The sequence below is a fragment of the Phyllobates terribilis genome, unplaced genomic scaffold, assembly GCF_046119375.1.
Source record: "Phyllobates terribilis strain yellow unplaced genomic scaffold, ASM4611937v1 Scaffold_10__3_contigs__length_209671492, whole genome shotgun sequence".
NCBI classification, from domain to species: Eukaryota; Metazoa; Chordata; class Amphibia; order Anura; family Dendrobatidae; genus Phyllobates; species Phyllobates terribilis.
In genome coordinates, this window is record NW_027362770.1 from 136183658 (window position 1) to 136197137 (window position 13480).

The window sequence follows — 13480 nt, forward strand, 5'->3', positions numbered from 1 at the left end:
AGCCCACATCCCTGAGCTGGCCGTGTACTTCGCCTGTATGGCTTGCAACTCGGGCCTTAGGTACCTTTTGCTCCTCCGTGCTGTACTGGTCCCTCTGTGTGGCGGAGCCTCCAGGCTTCTTAGGCCAAGGGACCTGAAATCCCTCGCTGGTTGGTTCTCTGCTGCTGGGCTTGCAACCCTGACAGCCTCGGACCCCAATGTCCGGTAGTGTGGTTCTCTCAGCCAGGACCGGCTCTCGTCGCCTCTGTCCCTGGCTCACAGCTTCTCCTCTGCCTCACGGACTCCTCAGCTACAGCTGAACTGTCCCTCCTTCTCTGGGGCCTGTCTCAGTCCTGAGCTAGGTCGTCCAGTTCTCTCTAACCCTGTCCCCAGTTCCAGCTTTTATAGGGGCAGCCAGCTCCCCCTACTGGCCTGGGACAGGAGGTGCTGTATGCAGAGCTCGTCCTGGCTATAGAATTATCAAGCCAGACACTGGAGTCCGAGTCTGTGAGGGTTATAAGCCCAGCAGCAGAAAACCACCATACAGGGGACTTCAAGTCCTCTGGCCCAAGGAAGCCCGGAGGCTCAGCCACACGAGAGGGACCACTACTGCCCTGGAGGAGTGAGAAGTACGGAAGGCCCGAGTCGCCAGTCATACGGGTGAGAACAACACGGTACACTCAGAGACGTGGGCTACCACCACACTACAGCGGGATAGCGAAGAAACAGTGAAGTCAGCAAGGTAGGCCTACAAACTCCCCCTGACCAGCGGGATTTCCCAGTTGCTCTAAGACAGACCAGGCCTCCATTGTTAACCTGTACTCCGGACGGGTCCCTTAATACTGTCAGCAGTAAAAACCCTGAATTGCATGACAGACTCCGTGTGGTTACTGCTGCTCCCGCGTATCATCACCACCAACATCCCTATTTACTGCCCTGAGGCTACACTCCTCCCGTGGGGGGTTATACTATTCTCAGCTGCATCCACAACACCAGCCTCAGTGGTCTGCCCTGCAGCGGCGGTTCACTCTGACCGCAATCCACGGGTGGCGTAGTCAGACATTCAGCATATAGACTACCATTTGGGTTGACCACTCTGAGCCACGGGCCCGGGTCCCCGCCACGCAAGGACTACCACCCCCAGCATCTACAAAAGGTCCGGTTCTGGGTATCCCCACACACACACGGCCTAGGGGGCGCGTCACTCACGGCTCTAATGGTTTCCCTTAGAGATGTATTTATAGAGGCAGGAAGTTATGTTTTAGAGGCGACAGCATATAGTAACATATGTGATGAAAGTACAGTATGATGCTATCAAACCATCCCGCACTTGACACATAGCAGAGATGTAAATATGAAAATAACTTGGCTTGTATTCTCTCATATACTAAGCCAATGGCGAAAGACAATCCCAACTTTAGCAAATGGTATAGTAGTGATAATTTGAATATGCGCCACATGTTAGTCTATGGGTGCGTGAAAAACATCAGACTGCACTCGGATGTAATCCGAGTGCAGTGCGATTATCGCTACCCCAAGCAGTAGGAGCAGTGTGGAAAATGCCAACTCCATCTACTCTGCCCCTGTGTTCAGATACTCTTGAACAAGAGAACCAGAGCACAGTGCAATGGCGCCTAGATCAAGTATTATCCGAATCAGACACCAGAACGCATACCCGATCAACCCCGGTTCAATCACCTGCGGGAATCGGCAGCTGTATGTCTCAGGCACCATGAACCAGTTGCCCAACATGTTGCACCCCCAATGTACATTCCTGATCAAATAAAGGGGCTTTTATCACCTATGTTACTATATGCTGTCGCCTCTAAAACATAACTTCCTGCCTCTATAAATACATCTCTAAGGGAAACCATTAGAGCCGTGAGCTCAGCAGCAGAACTTTGTGTATGTCGCTATGCATTATAACGGTGGCGTGGAGGCTATTTGCCCGCTGCGTTGATCTTGGCATATTGGCGCATTGCCGTACAATCGGTATGAGCTCTAAAATGGTGTTGGCCATAATTTCCCACTCTGTAATTGTACATCTCTATGAAGTCAAGGTTTAGGACTTCTTATGAGACAGGAGGTCACTCACAGGATAGGGACGGTTTGGAAACATAGATTGGCATGGATAACTGCTTGGGTCCCTTTTGCGCATGGAGACTCAGACGCAATTCTAGTATTTCTCCTTGGCATTGTTTGGTTGCTTAGGAACAAATGCATTATGGAAATCATGCCACTCATTAGGTATGCGTCTGTAGGTGGGGGACAGCTCGCTGGCAAAACTGCTTCCCTTGGATACGTGAATCCCTCACGTGGTCCGGGGGGTGCACGGCTTCCGGCTTCCGCACCGCTACTTTGATATGCGCGCGGTCTCAGCGTTTCGCGAGGAACAGCTGACTATCTGGTAATTGGCTATTACTGAGTGTATTTATACACCAACACATGGACATGCACCGTATAGACCCCTGATGAAGCCACCGTGTGTGGCGATACGCGTTGGGTTACTAAGACCCCTCTACACCTTTCGGCGCAACAGGCTTTCCAGCATGTGATATTGTTTTCTGGGCACATCTCTGGTGGGGTTTGTATTGGGCTGATGCAGTACCCTGTATTTACAACAACCCATGTACAATAGGGATGACGCGCCCAGGGGATGGGGATGACTACTCGGCGCCCGGGCCTTGTTGTTGCCTGACCTTGGGGGATGTCGCGGTGGTCGGCTCCCGGGCCCATACCCTGGGGCCACTCTTAAAAGCAGGGAATGGGGAAAAGGTGTATGGGAAAGGGGAATGTTCGTGACGCCACCCGTGGTGTCTGGTGATGATCACCAGCGCTGCAACAGTCCTCTGAGGCCGGTGATCAGGCAGCTTAGTTGGTGCGGCTCCCTACAGGTGGAGCGCGGCCTCAGGGCAGCGTAGGAGAAGGGATGCAGGATAGAGCGTTTGTGGGTACAGTGCCGCGGAGAAAAGAACAGACAGAGGCAGTAATTGAAGTCATCCGAGTCTTTACTCACGGTGGTGCTTTCTCAGCTCAGAGCTTCTGTCTGCTGTCACACGGCGAGCTACGGCCGCCAGGGTGGGGTTCAGCACACTCCAGGTAGTTCAGGAGCGCTTGACAGGACCCCCGCTCTAAAGTGTTCCTCTCCTGGTGAACTTCTCCCGCCTTGTGTCCCCCACTGTGTCCCGTACGGGTACTGCGATGTCCCTTGTGGGTAACGTGTAGCTCCCGGGTGCCCTTCTTAGTGACTGGTGGTGGGAATGTGGTGCAAGGCCGGGTCCCTGTGGATGAATTCAGATTAGGGCATACAGGTGGCGACTCCGCTCCGTCCGTATCCACCTGGGATCCACATAAGCCTCCCGACTTTTCCGACAGAGACGTGAAGTGCAAAGTCTGATAATCGGGGACCGGTACCCCCTCTTGCGGCAGGGTCTCTCTGGCAGGGCCAGAATAAGGTATGCAGGTGGCGACGCCGCTCTGTCCGCACCCCCTGAGATCCTTTCGCCTGTGGAGCCTAACTCCTCTGCTCCCCTCCTGGGCCTTCTTGGTTGGACTCTGACCGGGGACAGAGCCGGTTATAACTCTGCCCCAATCCCCCCGTCTCGAGGCCTGAGCCCGGGAACCGTGGACCCTGAGGCGATGGCAGCCTTGTGCTGACCTGCCGTCCCAAAGACCCATGACTAAAGACCCGGTTATTAAAATGATCTCCAGTTAAATATGATTCTATTAAGTGCTCAAGTAAAGTGCTCCCTCACCCTCACTCACTACATGGTTCCCCCTAACTTTGGTTCCCCCCAACTCCTCCATTCCGCACCGGGGCAGCACTATGATGCTTTTAGGCCCTCTACAGAACTGGAGTGGTGTAGTGTTGAGTGTGTGGGTGGGGTCCTGTGTGGTGCTCCATCCTTACCTTGGAGAGGAGATACCACACCTCATTCTGAGGTGCAGTACCCCTGTGGTGACTGAACCCTCAGGGGCTCCACATTCCCCCCTGGTGAAGCACAGCATATCCGCGGGCTGCAATAGAGCAAAGACAGGGTAATTTCAGGCCTTCAAAATATATATATATTTTTTAACAATAACAATCTTCCCTTTATGGGAGGCACTCGTATTAAACGTTGCAGGTTACATGATAAATAACAAAATATAGTATATATATAGAAAACAGTAGAAAATATTATTTAAGTGCAAGTTCAGCAGCATGAGGGACCTGTCAAAAGCAAACCCTCCACGTAGGCCCTGGGGCGGCTGCAGGGCATGGCGATCCCGAGTTGGACCTCCGTTTGTGCCACCCAGACAGGTTTTGCTTCTGAGGTCAGATGTTGTGCCTATAAAACCAATAGGGGGCACCCTAATAGGTGCAAACTATTTACAATCCAGTCTGTTGACTGCTCACCGTCCGCAGGCATAATGTCTTAGTAAAACATATGTAACAACTGACAAACAAGGAAGTTCAGCCTCTGGGGCTGCATTACTGATGGTATCCCTACCGGGGGTACGGCTCGTGTTTGCCCACAGATCCGGACCGGCCTCCAGTGGCAATGCGCGGGGGGGCATCTTCCTTGAACACCCGGTGCACCTCTAGGGCGTACCACCCAAGGACTCCGTGGTGGCGGGTGTAGGAGACTAGATCTCCCGGGTACAAGTTGCGGTCTGGGTGGCCTTGTACCAGGTGGGACTCAACGTCTCGCCGGTTGACGAAGATGTCGTGACTGAACTGGCTGCTGCGGTCAAAAGCCACTAAGGCCCAGGCCAGACAGGCGGAGGCCTCCCGTTTCAGCCCCCGGGAGGCAGCTCCTTCTTTAGCTGGAGGAGCTCACTTTTGCACCTATCTAGATGCATAGTGAGCAGTTGGAACCCCCAGGTTCTTCACAAATTGATTCGTAAAAATGAAAAAGTGGAAAAAAAATACTTTTCCATTTTTACAAATCAATTTGTGAAGCACCTAGGGGTTCCAAGTGCTCACTATGCATCTAGATAGGTGCCTTGGGGGGTCTAGTTTCCAAAATGGGGTCACTTGTGGGGGAGCTCCAATGTTTAGACACACAGGGGCTCTCCAAACGCAACATGGTGTCCCCTAACAAATTGGAACAATGTCGCGTTTGGAGAGCCCCTGTGTCTAAACATTGGAGCTCCCCAACAAGTGACCCCATTTTGGAAACTAGACCCCCAAGGCACCTATCTAGATGCATAGTGAGCACTTGGAACCCCCAGGTGCTTCACAAATTGATTCGTAAAATTGAAAAAGTGAAAAAAAAACACTTTTTCATTTTTATGGATCAATTTGTGAAGCACCTGTGGTTTCCAAGTGCTCACTATGCATCTAGATAGGTGCCTTGGGGGGTCTAGTTTCCAAAATGGGGTCACTTGTGGGTGAGCTCCAATGTTTAGACACACAGGAGCTCTCCAAATGCGACATGGTTCCAATTTGTTAGGGGACACCATGTTGCGTTTGGAGAACCCCTGTGTGTCTAAACATTGGAGCCCCCCCACAAGTGACCCCATTTTGGAAACTAGACCCCCCAGGGAACTTATATAGATGTGTGGTGAGCCCATTGAACCCCCAGGTGCTTCACAGAAAATCATAATGTTGACTTGTGAAAATAAAAAAACAACATTTTTTCCACAAAAATGTAAAAAAAAATATTTTCACAAGGGTACCAGGAGAAATTGCATCACATAAGTTGTGCAATTTATCGTGAATACGCATATACCCGATGTGTTGGAAAAAACTACTGTTTTGGCGCATGTAAGGGCTCGGAAGTGAAGGAGTGACGCTTTTGAACGCAGACTTTGATGGAATGGTCTGCGGGCGTCATGTCATGTTCTCAGAGCCCCTGATGTGCCTAAACAGTGAAATGCCTAACAAGTGCCCTCTTTTTGGTAGTGTTAGTTGATTTTTGAATTTTGTAATGTAGTGTTATACATCAGTTGTGTAAGACAATCTGAAGAACACTACACAACTGACGTATGACAACCTGACGAACACTACGTCAGCTGTGTAGTGTTCGTCAGGTTGTCATACGTCAGAAATTAATTTACTAGTCCATCGAAGTATGGTACCTTTTGAAGCAGTCTTTCATACACAGGCCAGGTTTGTCAGGGCAGGTGTCACATTGATAAATGGTGTCCTTGCGTATTCCACTTTTATAACACACTCGGCACCTCTTTTGTGACTTTCCTTTTTTTCCGCTGTGAGGGATCTGCCCTGGGAAATGCGGTCCTTCAATTCCAGAAGTACTGGGGCCCGCTCTGTCACCGCTGCCAAATATCAGGGCCTTGATAACTGTTTCCTGAAACTGAAGATACGACGCAGAAGTCTGGCCTGCACATTGTGACAGAAGGAAAGCGTTGTGCATTGCCATCTGTACAATGTGCACGGCCAGCTTCTTGTACCACACTCTGGCCTTTCTCAAAGCACTGTACGGCTGGAGGACTTGATCAGAGAGATCAACTCCCCCCATGTACTTGTTCTACCCCACTACACAGTCTGGTTTGACGACCTGTGTAGTGGAACTTCGTACAGTGCTGAGTGTGCTGCCATCACCATGTATGGTGGTCAAGAAAAGGACATCCATTTTGTCCTTGTACTTTACCATCAACAGGTGGTCGCTACATTGGGCTCTGCTCTCACCCCTTCTAAGCAGCTGCCCAATTAGCGTCTTTGGGAGGCCTTTCTGATTTTTGCGGACAGTACCGCTGGCTGCGGTTTGTCGCGCAGAGAGGGACTTGAAGAGCGGGATACTTGTATAAAAGTTATCCACGTAGAGGTGATAACCTTTATCAAGCAGTGGGTGCACCAAGTCCCACACAATTTTCCCACTCACTCCCAGAACAGGGGGGCATTCAGGGGGTTCAATCCGGGAGTCCTTCCCCTCATAAACTCTAAACTTGTGAGTGTATCCTGAGGTACTCTCACAAAGTTTATACAGCTTGATCCCATACCTTGCCCTCTTACTGGGCAGGTACTGCCGGAATCCAAGCCGCCCCTTAAAAAAAATTAAGGACTCATCCACACAGATGTCCCTTTGGGGCACGTACACTTCACCAAACTTGTTGTTGAAGTGTTCGATGACCGGCCAAACTTTGAAAAGACGATCAAAGTTCGGGTCATCGCGTGCAGGACACCTTGCATTATCTTGGTAATGCAAGAACTTGTAGATGGCCTGAAAGCGTGTCCGGGGCATGACCATTCGGAACACTGGAGTGTTATACAAAACGTCAACACTCCAGTATTGCCGAAGCTCAGGCTTCTTCAAGATCCCCATAAGAAGGACCAGGCCCCAAAACTTCATAATTTCTACTGCGTCTACAGGAGACCAGTTAGAAAATAATGAAGAGGGGTTTTGTTCTAAAAATTGATGAGCGTATAAATTAGTTTGGCCCACCATGAGGTTTATAAAATCCTTAGAGAAAAAGACTTTGAAAAAGTCTATTTCTGTGAGGCCGGTGGTGTCAAACTTGATTCCTGATTCCGCTACGAAATCAGGAATCAGCGACTCATCATTTTCGGGGGGCGAAGTCCATATAGGCTCAGTAGTGGGGGGCGCTGGAACATCTCTCCTGCGATGACGGCGGGGCTGGGCGGGCCAGCAGAACCTGAGGAAGAGGAGGAAGAAGAGAAGGAGGAAGACGACGAGGAGTCGGAAAAACAAAGAAATGTGGGATCCTCACCCTCACTGTCAGTGTCGGAGGCAAGAATAGCGTATGCCTCCTCCGCTGAATACTGAGTTTGGGATGAGCAGGACATTGCTTGTTATGTATGTGGTGCGTGTGTGTCAATACTTTATTGAGAGTGTGTGTGTCAGTACTTTATTTAGAGTGTGTGGAAAAAGGAAATACTGTATGTGGTGCAAACAGCGAGCACGAGTGTGGATTGGTGAACTATGTCACCGATCAATACTCGGCGGCTGCTGGATGTGCGCACAGATGTGTGGGGAGTGGGAAGAGGGGAATTGGGTTGGATGAGAGGAGATCAGAGATTACTTACCAAAGTCCTCTCTGTTCTTCTTTCAGGACCGGGAGCCCGGAGCAGGAGCCCGGCGCTGGTGACCGGGAGCCCGGAGCAGGAGACCGGGAGCCCGGCGCAGGAGCCCGGAGCAGGAGACCGGGAGCCCGGCGCTGGTGACCGGGAGCCCGGCGCCGGAGCCCGGAGCAGGAGCCTGGAGCAGGAGCCCGGGAGCCCGGAGCAGGAGCCCGGAGCAGGAGCCCGGAGCAGGAGACCAGGAACCCGGAGCAGGAGACCAGGAGCCCGGAGCAGGAGACCGGTACTGGAGCTGGAGATCAGAACCAAAAGAATTAACAGAGACACTGGGGTGAGGCGGATGGGGTGGGAAGGGGGGTAAAAAGACAGGGAAGTGGGAAGAGGGGGATTGGGGTGGATGAGGGGAGATCAGAGATGGACTTACCAAAGGGTCAGCAGGACAGGAACAGAAGACCCAGAGCAGGAGACAGGGAGCCCGGAGCAGTAGACCGGGAGCCCGGGGCTGGTGACTAGGAGCCCGAAGCTGGTGACCGGGAGCCCGGAGCAGGAGACCGGTACTGGAGCTGGAGATCAGAACCAAAAGAATTAACAGGGACACTGGGGTGAGGCGGATTGGGGTGGGAAGGGGGGTAAAAAGACAGGGGAGTGGGAAGAGGGGTAAAAAGAAAGGGGAGTGGGAAGAGGGGGATTGGGGTGGATGAAGGGAGATCAGAGATGGACTTACCAAAGGGTCAGCAGGACTGGAACAGAAGACCCAGAGCAGGAAACCGGGAGCCCGGAGCAGGAGACCGGGAGCCCGGCGCTGGTGACCAGGAGCCCGAAGCTGGTGACCGGGAGCCCGGAGCAGGAGACCAGGAGCCCGGTGCAGGAGACCAGGAGCCCGGAGCAGGAGCCCGAGAGCCCGGAGCAGGAGCCTGCAGCAGGAGCCCGGGAGCCCGGAGCAGGAGCCCGGGAGCCCGGAGCAGGAGACCAGGAGCCCGGAGCAGGAGACCGGTAGTGGAGCTGGAGACCGGTACTGGAGCTGGAGATCAGAACCAAAAGAATTAACAGAGACACTGGGGTGAGGCGGATTGGGGTGGGAAGGGGGGTAAAAAGACAGGGGAGTGGGAAGAGGGGGATTGGGGTGGATGAGGGGAGATCAGAGATGGACTTACCAAAGGGTCAGCAGGACTGGAACAGAAGACTCAGAGCAGGAGACCGGGAGCCTGGAGCAGGAGGCCGGGAGCCCGGCGCTGGTGACCAGGAGCCCGAAGCTGGTGACCGGGAGCCCGGAGCAGGAGACCAGGAGCCCGGTGCAGGAGACCAGGAGCCCGGAGCAGGAGACCGGGAGCCTGGCGCTGGTGACCAGGAGCCCGGCGCTGGTGACCGGGAGCCCGGAGCAGGAGCCCGGGAGCCCGGAGCAGGAGGCCAGGAGCCCGGTGCAGGAGACCAGGAGCCCGGAGCAGGAGACCAGGAGCCCGGCGCTGGTGACCGGGAGCCCGAAGCTGGTGACCGGGAGCCCGGAGCAGGAGCCCAGAGCAGGAGACCAGGAGCCCGCTGCAGGAGACCAGGAGCCCGGAGCAGGAGACCGGTACTGGAGCTGGAGATCAGAACCAAAAGAATTAACAGGGACACTGGGGTGAGGCGGATTGGGGTGGGAAGGGGGGTAAAAAGACAGGGGAGTGGGAAGAGGGGTAAAAAGACAGGGGAGTGGGAAGAGGGGGATTGGGGTGGATGAGGGGAGATCAGAGATGGACTTACCAAAGGGTCAGCAGGACTAGAACAGAAGACCCAGAGCAGGAGACCTGGAGCCCGGAGCAGGAGACCGGGAGCCCGGCGCTGGTGACCAGGAGCCCGAAGCTGGTGACCGGGAGCCCGAAGCAGGAGACCAGGAGCCCGGTGCAGGAGACCAGGAGCCCGGAGCAGGAGACCGGAAGCCCGGCGCTGGTGACAGGGAGCCCGGAGCAGGAGCCCGGGAGCCCGGAGCAGGAGACCAGGAGCCCGGAGCAGGAGACCGGGAGCCCGACGCTGGTGACCGGGAGCCCGAAGCTGGTGACCGGGAGCCCGGAGCAGGAGCCCGGGAGCCCGGAGCAGGAGACCAGGAGCCCGGTGCAGGAGACCAGGAGCCCGGAGCAGGAGCCCGGGAGCCCGGAGCAGGAGACCAGGAGCCCGGTGCAGGAGACCAGGAGCCCGGAGCAGGAGACCGGTACTGAAGCTGGAGGTCAGAACCCAAAGAATTAACAGGGACACTGGGGTGAGGCGGATTGGGGTGGGAAGGGGGGTAAAAAGACAGAGGAGTGGGAAAAGGAGTAAAAAGACAGGGGAGTGGGAAGAGGGGGATTGGGGTGGATGAGGGGAGATCAGAGATGGACTTACCAAAGGGTCAGCAGGACTGGAACAGAAGACCCAGAGCAGGAGACTGGGAGCACGGCGCTGGTGACCGGGAGCGGAGCTGGAGACTCGGACCAGAGCTGGAGACTGCTGCAGGACGCAGAAAAAAAGGTAAGGGGGTGGGGTAAAAAGAGGGGGGGGGGATTGGGGTGGATGAGGGGAGAACAGATTTACCAAAGTCTTCTCTGCAGGATCAGCAGCAGGCTCTGGAACAGGAAGCACAGCAGGTCAGGAGCAGAAGATCCAGGAGCTGGAGCAGAAGATCCAGGACGCTGGAGCAGAAGATCCAGGAGCAGCGGCAGCAGCAGCAGCGACTGGAACAGTGAGAAGATGGTCTTGTGGTGTCACAGAATATTCTGTGGCACTACAAGGCCCAGCACAGACACATCAGATGTGACCGCTCTGTAGAAATCCTCACCAAGTGTGAGGGTCTGCAGGGCGGTCACAGGGTGATGATGGGGTGGCGACAGGTGGAGGTAATCTGATTGGAGCAATCATTGATAACATTGATTGCTCCAATCAGAGTACCTGAATACTGGTGACCAGGCGGTCACAGGGAGGTGTCACCTCTCTGTGACCCCCTGTGGTGCATGTTGTGCCCCAGCCATCTGATTGGTGACACTGATTGCACCAATCAGACATGGCTGGAGCAGAGCACGCACCACAGGGGGTCACAGAGAGGTGACACTTCCCTGTGACCGCCGGTCACCTGTATTCAGGTACTCTGATTGGAGCGATCGATGTCATCATCGATCGCTCCAATCACAGCAGTCTGGGGGCTTGAATCACATTACAGGGGGTCATGGGGCGGTGACAGGCAGGTTACGAGCCGGTCACCGCCCCATGACCGTCCTGTCACCGCGCGGTCGCGCTACGATCGGTGCGATCGATGTGATCGGCGATCGCACCGATCATAGCAGTCTGGGGCCAGGGCTGGGGTGTCCTAGTGTGGCACCCCAGGGGTCTGGTCTCCACAGTAATAGCAATGTTATGTCTGAGAGCAGGTGGGAGGTCTCTTGGTCAGGAATCCTATTCATGCCACACCTCCTGCCCGGTCCTGGGAGGGGAAGGACTTCCCCTATATAAAACTGGGGCTGAGGCAGGGTTAGAGAGAAGAAGAGGAGCAGCTTAGGAAAGAAAGATCAGGAGCTCAGTGGGAGCAGTGCTAAAAGGAATCAGGGGCTGGCAGCTGAAGAGCTCGCCCTGATTGAAGAGATACCACCGGACCCGGAGTCCGAGGCTGTGGGGATTAACCCTGACCCAGCAGCAGAAACCGACCGGCAGGGGATTTCAGGTCCTCTGGCCAAGAAACCTGAAGGCACGGTCTCACGCGTGGGACCAGCACCGCCGTCGTGGAGCGGAAGCCACTAGAAGGCCCCGAGTCACCGGCCATACGGGTGAGCACCACACGGTACACTCAGGGACGTGGGCTACCTTTACCCGCCTCTAGCAAGGAAGCCAGAAGAGTACAATTAGTTGGGGAGGCCTACAACTCCGCCTGGCCAAGGGGGATCCCATCTGCTCAAGGACTGACCAGGCCCCGACCGCTAGCCAGTACTCCGGGAGGGTCTATCTTTGTCACCAGTAAAGACCCTGAACTACACCGCATCGTCTCTGAGTGGTTCCTACTACCCCCATCATCCACGTCGGCTGCCCTGAGGCCATACCCCTCCCGTTGGGGGTTTCACCATCCATGCTGCACCATCCTTCCACCGGCCTCAGCGGTCTGCCCTGCAGTGGCAGCTCCATAGCTGCATTCAACGGGTGGCGTAGTCATCCTACATCTACTGCTAATATACCGCCACTTAGTCTGACTCCCTGGGCACGGACCGGGTCATCGCCACGAGACTACTACCCCTATCCGATCCGGCTCCGGGTAGGCTCCCGCGTGCGCAATGCTGCACGACTCAGGCCCAGGGGCGCGTCAGCTTTTTGGCGTAGTCGGCAGGATACCGTGCCCGCAACCACCGGGTACTGCGTGCCTGAAAAAAGAGACTTTTAAACTTACCTGTGGCGAAGATTCCCGCCATCCGGCGCCATCTTCAGCCTTCTTCCCGCCATCGGTGAAGATTCCCGCCATCCGGCGCCATTTTCAGCCTTCTTCCCGCCTTCCGTGGAGTTTTCCCGCCGTTGGACGCCATCTTGAAGACGCCGCGCGGGAAGAAGTGGGGCGTGGACTCCAAAAGCGTGCGAGAACTGAAGCCCCGCCTCACGTCCAGACGTCGCGTAAGGTCCTGGAAGGAGCCCAGCAGACGCTGACGTCACAGGAGCGCGACGGAAGGTCCTCAACCCTGACGATCCACTGCGGAGCCGCGGCCTACGGAAGAGGATCATCGCAAGGTAGGCCACGGTCCACTAGGGGGGAGGAAGATGTCGGATACGGAGGAGAGCTTCACTGCCTCAACCCCCGCCAGCGCCAGCGCTGCTGCAGTCATGCCTTTTACCATGCCCTATATCCCGGGAGCAGCCTGGCTACCCCAATACTCAGGGGAGTCACATACCCTGAATGACTTTAGAGAAAAGCTGGATAGCCTCTTCCAGGTGTACCCCCTCACAGAAGAGCAAAAAGTGAGCATCCTGGTGGCCCAACTAACCGGGGCAGCCCAAAGGGAGGTAAAGTCCTGGCCACCTGGGAGGAGGACTGTCGCGGGGATACTAACCCGGCTGAGGGACACCTTTGATACCCGCACCTCAGCCGAGATTAAGCTTAAATTCTATGGGTGCAAGCAGCGAGCACATGAGAGTATAAGGGACTATGCACTAAACCTACAAGAGGCCCTGAGAGCCATTAAGCAGACCGACCCCGACAGCGTGGGAAACGAGGACAGGCTGTTGACCGAACAGTTTATAGAGGGACTATATTGCAATGTCCACCGAACCCAGTTGCGGGCCATAGCCTTACAGGATCCTCATCTGGACTTTGCACAGTTCAAGGACAGAGCCATCCGGGTGCTCCGAGAAGCGGCACCGGGTGGCGTTGTGACCCACAGGCGCCCAGCTATCACTTACCACCAGGAGGCGGCGCCCTTGTCGGCAGGGCCTGTGGGGGCTGATGCGCAGGCTTTGAACAATGACCCGGCTCCAGACCTGCACCATCAGGTGCAAGAGCTAGCTAAAAGCGTTGCTGCGCTAACCCGAACTGTGCAG